Source organism: Octodon degus, unplaced genomic scaffold (genome assembly GCF_000260255.1).
Source record: "Octodon degus isolate 3935 unplaced genomic scaffold, OctDeg1.0 scaffold00071, whole genome shotgun sequence".
NCBI classification, from domain to species: Eukaryota; Metazoa; Chordata; class Mammalia; order Rodentia; family Octodontidae; genus Octodon; species Octodon degus.
Window position 1 is genome coordinate 1,499,845 of NW_004524647.1, and position 7,273 is coordinate 1,507,117.

Here is a 7,273-nt window from a genome sequence, read left to right on the forward strand (position 1 = left end):
TCAAATGAAATTTTAGAACAGGTAAAACTAATCTCTCATGACAGAAAGCAGGTATGTGGTGGTCTTTTGCAGAGCACAAGAGGATTGACCGCAAAAGAGGGTATACAGGAAACTGGGGGAGAATGGAAACGCCCTGTATCTGAATGATGGTTGTGATACCATGAGCACATGCACTTGGCAGAATTCATTGCCCTGAAATTTAGAGCATGCATATTTAATTTATGTGAGCTATTACTCAACAAGGATGATTTTTATAAATCTCGTTAACTTGGACACAAACAACAGCTTTCAGTTACAAATGTTTACAGAACTACTGAGCCAGGTAACCCTGAACTAAGTGTGTGTTGTCACTAGTGTCCCTCACCTTGGAGATAACATTTCAGTGTCTTCTAGAATCTCACTCAGAAGAATTCAGTATAGAACCAAATATAACAATTTGTCCAACATCAGTATATCTGACATGCTAAACACAGAGATGCTGATAAGAAATTTCCGTTGGACATACAGTTGGTGCCTGCACTTTGGCCTATAGATCTCTGAATACTATTATGTAGTAGCAAACTTAGGGCTTTGACAAATGGAAGCAAACCATTCTACCTCTTTTCTGAGGACATGCATGCCTTCAGAACCCACTGGTAAAGTGGAAGTGCTGGCCTTTGTGTTTACCTCATTTTGATTGCATTTACATTTGGAAATAGAATGACCCCAGACAGCAGTGTGGATATAGACCAAGAACTTAAGCACATGCATCATAGTTCAGGGAAAGTGAACTGAAGTAACTCTGAATGATTCTGTCATCTTTGGGGAATAAGAATATAGTTTTCTGTAGACGGGCTGCATGTGTTCATCAAGTGTCTCATAGATTTTTAAAAATTATATGAGAAGCTTTTTCAGGATATAATCCACAGAGAAGCTTAGCCCTATCTTCATTTTAAAAACAGAATTTAGTTGGCTTCTTTGAGAACTAGGAGTTGAAAGAGATTGAGAATGGGTCGTGGAAAGACCAGTTGGGAAGCTATAGTCTAGAGGAAAGGTGAGCATCCATCATCACCTCAAGTTACTATAACAAAATAACAGAGACCATGAGCTTAAATAATAAAATCTCACTTCTCCTAGTTCTATTGGCCAGAAATCAAGGTCACATTGCCAGCATGGTTGGGTTCTGATTAAATTTTCCTACCTGGCTTGCCGCTGGCCAATTTTTTCTCTCTGTTCTCACATGAAGGAAAGAGAATTCTTGTGTCTCTTATTATTATTATTAGGGCTGTGTTCTCTTGACTGCTTATAGACTTAAATATGTCCCAAAGGTTTGTCCTACAATAACCATATTAGCGATTAGAACTTCAGAGTATGAGGGGGGACACAAAAAATATTGTCATAACAATAATGGCAGTTTGGAACAGGTGATAACCATACAATAGAAAAATCAGCATAAAGTACCACTTGCAAGACATGGGGGATTGACTGATTTAGTGAGGTGAAGGAAAGGATAATGCTTCAATTTTTGTCCTGAGTAAAAGTGTGGAAAATTATACCATATACAGCAAAAAGAAAGGGGGATAATAAATTGGGCAATTTGGGAACTTATTAGTTCCAAACATACGTCTAGAGAAGACCTAGAATGACACTATTCAATAGGGCAATCTACCCTAGAGAAATACATTCTCAATAATAATTATAATCATAGTCTATTTTATTGATTTCTGATTGCCAAGTAGAATACTAGGCTTTTTCTACTCATTATTTTGAACTTCATTACTATTCTATAACATGAATTTATCATCCTCATTTTACAAATGAGTTCACAAAGCCATATAACAACTAATAAACTCCTTCTCATGCCCGAGTCTTGGTAAGGCAGGCATGAGCTGTATAGCTGCAAGCCACACTCTGTCCATCTGCCCATGTGGAAGGTGTGCACTTTTGTCTGTGCTGTCCTCACCCATCTGTACTGGTTCCCTTGTCATGTGGATGCAAAGCCCATCTGGTGATGCAAATTCCAAGGGCCAAGCAAGCTTTTGAAGAACATCAGTGTCTCTAATCACTCACTTTTGGATGCCTAGTCGTCCCAGGATCATTTGGCCAAGTACACCAAATTTTCTCATAAGTTTTTAAATATGAAATACTTCACAAGTTTGCATATCATCTTAGTGCAACAGCCATGCTAATCTTCTCTGTACAGTTCCAGTTTTAGTAGGTGTGCAGCTGAAGCAAGCACTGCTCATTTTAGTTTTGAAAAGCTTAACAAGACATTAGTAGACGTGATAGGTTCTATGTTAGTTATTAAATACAGTATTCAAACATTTCAGAACTAAAACCTCAGCATTGAGAACAACTTTTTTCCTTAATCTTGATTTCTTATATGAAATATCTTAGACAATGGTGCTTACATAATGCAATTTTGAGTTTAAATTAAAATATTATAGTATTTTTGTCAAATTGGATTTTAGTGAATTAGCCATGACAAAATGTCACTTGGAGATTAATTTTCAGAGAGGTGTCCACTTCCTGGACTTCAACGTAAGTCCCAAAGTCTTGGGAGGAAAAGTAATTTGTGAATTTAGCTGAAGCTTCAGTGACAAAGGGAAATGAAACTGGATACATAAACACATTTGCTTCTTTGTCTCTGGCTGCCACCCTTTTCTGCTAATTGACTCTTTAGTGCTTTGGGTGAAAATAAATTCCCCTACCATTGGACACAGAAATAGATTAGTATGAGACTTCTACACAATCAATTATCATGCCTATATTTTCAAATTCTGTATTCATGACTTAGCTATGAATGATAAAGTTTCCAGTCAAAATAGGTTAAGAAAATGGGCATTTGCTGATTCTGTGGCATGCAGGTCTGGCTGAATCTGGGAGTTCAGAAGATGTCTTTCTCTGCCTGTCTCCCTTCTACACCATGAATGATGACCCTAGAGTTATAAGCAACAAGCTTGGTCCCTCTCACTCTCAGGTGTCATCTGCTCTACCATATGTGTCCTGTCAGCCCAAGATGGATGCAGAAAAGGATCAGACTGTCCAATGAGGAATGCCAATATTCTAGAACCCATGCTATCACTGGGGGGTTGAAGAATCAAGCTTTTAGTGATGACAGAACCCTTTACAAAATAAGTCATAGGCTCAGTGGAAACCTTACTTACTGAGAAGACAGCTCTCATGGGGTGACTGCTTACGCTGCTTATCTGCCACATCTTCCTCAAGAACTGGGCATGGAGCTGGGTTTGGCAACTGAACAAAAATTCCTTTTGCAAACAAGATCCAATTTTTGTAAGAGAGGGTGAATGGGATCTTTAAAGAGAAATTTCTGGAAAGCTCTTGTTTCCCCTACAGGAAAACAGAGGCATTTGGCAGTACTCAACAGTTTTCTCTCTTCTTTCCACTTTGCCCTTGAAAGGACAGCAGCTGCCCTGTGATAAGAAACATGACAAAAGCTAAAAGTGCTAAGTATGTCTTAGGACAGCATCTAAGGGTGAAAACACAGACAACACTGGGGCCCCTGAAGTCACCAGTTGGCCTGCTCCATTATGAAATAATTAAATCAGCATTTATCTGTAACACTGCTTTTGTTACTTGCATCCAGGTGCGATCTTCATTTATACACTAATCCTCAAATAAAATAAATAGTCCACTAAGATATATCTTTAGTCAGCTTTCAGTTTTTGATATATAACGTAAGAGAAGGATATCCTTGCAAGGAAATATTCCTCATGCAATGGACAGCAGAAAATGCACTTGCATACGGCACAAGGCTGAATGATATAAGGGAAGATGGGTTTTTGTTGTTGTTGTTGTTGTTGTTGTTGTTGTTGTTGTTGTTGTTTTCCTGTAACTCTCTTATCTGGACACTCTCCTCTTGCCCAACAATCCCAAAAGTATGTGTCCGCCGGAAGCCACAGGTGTGATTCTTTGTTGTCTATTGACACTGCTTTTTCCCAAATACTAAACAATGAATCTCTTTCTAGTATTTAAACACCGAACTATGTATATTAGAGGGAAAGAGATTGTATATGTGATAAATGTAAAAATGCTATGGTTTTGTGATTTATTATAGATGAATGTGAAAGGGAATATAAAAACTATTCCATTATTTTCATTTTCAGTTTAGTAGTAATGTGAGCTTAGCTGCCTTGAAAATTATCTTCTTTCTCTCCCAAGAGAGAGATTTGCAAAACTACAGAAAGGCTGAATGTGTCTTGGCATAAGCAGTGGAATCATCCTTATGAAACCAGTAGCTCTCCTGGCTCCCCCAGCCCCCATCTCCTATAATGATTTCTGGGCAATTCAAGAAAGGTGTTCGGAGACTGCTCTAATTCTATGTATCCCAGTCTAATAACAGTGTCATTATGCCTTCTCACTAATTATACCTTGGTTATCACTTCATTCATTCCTATTTAAATCCATCTGTTCCTCAAAAGGGCTCAACATTGTCTATACTTGGAAACTCTAATATTCTGATTATGTTTCATATCAGGAAAGCACTTTTTAATACCTTCACTGCATTTTTAAGCCTTGATTTGACACTGGACATTTAGCAAGAATCATTTTAAATTCACATCAGTTTTAACAATTCCCAAAGATATCTTTAAGACAGATATCCCTTATTGCATCTCAAGTTCAAGCTGTATCCTATCATAATTGGCAGGAAAGGTTTGTGTACTAAACAAAGAGGTAATGATTTTAGATGTAGTGCATTCTTACCATGAAGACACCACAATCCTGATTTCTATCACCATCACGCCAGATCCGGATCTACCACCTCCCTTTGTGGTAGGGATGATTATAAGCCTCTCCACTATTGGAATAACAATAACAATAATAGCAAAGAATTTAAGTCAGCTGCCTAAAATCAGAAATCTGGTGAATAATGGAGGCTAGGTTTAGACCAAGGTGTTCAGTTACAAAGCCTATTTATAACTGCAGTATAGGGCTCCCTCAGATGAACATTTTCAAGAAAAGCTATGCTTTAAAACTTATAAATTATTCAACTTACCTTTTCTGTGTCCATTTTGAAGAATGGATATAATTAGTAATGGAGTGCATTTATTTGATGGTTGACTCGGCACAAAGTTTACACTCTTTTCCTTCAAATGATTATTTTGCCAAGGCTCAACTCTGTACCTATAATTATCTTCCTCTAGGCATGGCTACCATGACTCTGAGCCAAGTGTATTACTTCTTAATGATGACAGAATTTTAAGATTAAGCCAGTCGTCTCTGGAAATTCTCACAGTAACCATCACTCATCCAGAGGTCAGCTTAATGTGTAAGTTTTGGTCCATTAAGACTAAAAAGAAGAGCACATAACCTATAGTTAAGAAGATAGATTATCATCCTTCCACGAGGGCAAACTAGTACCTGGCCACAAGTATTCCTGGCATTCTGTGCAATGACCCTGAAGAAAGCCATGCTGATGGAGTGGAGGAAGGAGTCGAGAAAACAGAAGAGAAATTTCCAAATGCCTTATGACTGAGCCTGGTCATAAGCATTCTATTGGAGATAAATGTCCTTTATGTTTAACTCAATTTGAACCATGGCTTCTTTATGACCAAATACATACTAAAGGATACAGGAGCTTCTCACCTGGAATGATGACAGGGAACCTGAGTGGTAAGGTGAAGTCATGTATCTCACCTAGCTGTGGATATACCACCTGAAGTTCCTAGTGAAGCTACAGACACTCCTTTAAGATTTGCTGATAACATGGAGTATAGACCAGATCAAGGTGATCCCTTATTTGAGCAGGATACTTGATTGCACCAGGTTCCCAGGTTCTCAGGTGAGCTCTTATTAACCTGTCTTTGACTGTTTCTACACTTTCTTCAATCTTCAGCATCATCATACCCATATTCCACCTAACTCCTGCCAAACTGCCTTTGTTTTTCAGTGTACCATGTTCTCATTTGCCTCAAATGTTTTGGCTTTATCCTGCTGTATCTTTCTTTGTATCCTGCCCCATAACACACAATAAAAACAAAGAGCTTATGCCTGATCTTACCCTTCCATGCTCAGTTCAGTTAACATTTCTTCAGAAAATTTGCCTCTTCTCTTTATGTAGAACGTCTGCCCCTGTGAAGCATTCCTAGTGTAGCACTGCACTAGACCCTACAAGATACCTCTCTGTATCTCCTCTTTCCATCTTCCTCTGAACTCCACACTTTACTGGCACATTGACTCAAAAAAGACAACTTTTGTTTCCATGGTGGCCACAGGTCAAATGTTACCACTGGTGCTCTTGGTGCCTGGTCCATAATCCTCAGCAGGCATCATTCCAGAACATTCCAAGCTCACACTACTGATTACTTTGGGTGTTTGCTACTTTGCAGCTGGATGGGAGAAAACTAGAAAATATAGAGATAATACAGCCTGAAGCAGCTACTGTCATGGAAGGTTGGTTTAGGAGGGTACAACCCAGCTCCCACCCTTGTAGGGGTTGGGACAATATGTATGCAAAGGTGACAGATTTGAGATGGTGGGTGCTCAGCACGTTTCACACTGCCCCTTGGAGTTCTCAGTGGAATTGAGCATCTGTTGTCTACAGTAATAACTTGTTTCAGATATGTCATTTGTTGACTTTCTTCCCTTTTCCCTTCACCTGCCATCATTTTCTGAAATTGCCTTTCAACTAGCATAGACTACACATACTTCATTTATCATCTCTGGTTTTGTTTCTAATAGAAGTAGCTTATGATATAGTACCTTGTCCCACAGGATAGTTTTCCTAATTTTCCCAAATCACTTATAATCATATTTCTTTTTCAAATGAATTTCAACTGAATAGGCATGTTGTATCTATACTATGACATTGTCATTTTTAACCTATCACAATGGCTCATATTCCTAGTAGAATTTAAATTCTTTTCATATGAAGTTGAAAGCTGAAGGTTCTCATGTCACATTCAAAATCTTAGTGCCAATGCATATAAAGGAAAATGCCAGCCATAATTCAATGACTAGTGGTAGTGTTACAGCCAGGATTGGATATGTTGCCCACAGGAAACCAAATTAAAAGAAATTGCAGGGGCTGGGGAGATGGCTTAGTGGAATAAGTGCTTTCCTGGCAAGCACAAGGGCTTCAGTTCAATCCATGGTTCTGAAAAAAAAAAAAAAAAAAAAATAAAAAAAAAAAAAAAAGAATTGGAGAACTTTTATCAATTAGTCATGACTCATGTCCTCCCATTCCCATCTGGGAAAACACAAAAGGCCAAGTTTTTTGTTCCCTACATGTTTTTATAGTTTCTTTGCTGCTATGGCAACCAGGCAGGAATGT

At 38.3% G+C, this 7,273-nt stretch overlaps 1 non-coding gene across 1 annotated transcript; it reads right to left on the reverse strand.

The window, feature by feature from the left end:
- Positions 1-2,111: 2,111 nt before the first annotated feature.
- Positions 2,112-2,218, reverse strand: LOC111817824. The gene has a single exon (XR_002821931.1). It is a non-coding gene; the product is annotated as a U6 spliceosomal RNA (small nuclear RNA).
- Positions 2,219-7,273: the final 5,055 nt, after the last annotated feature.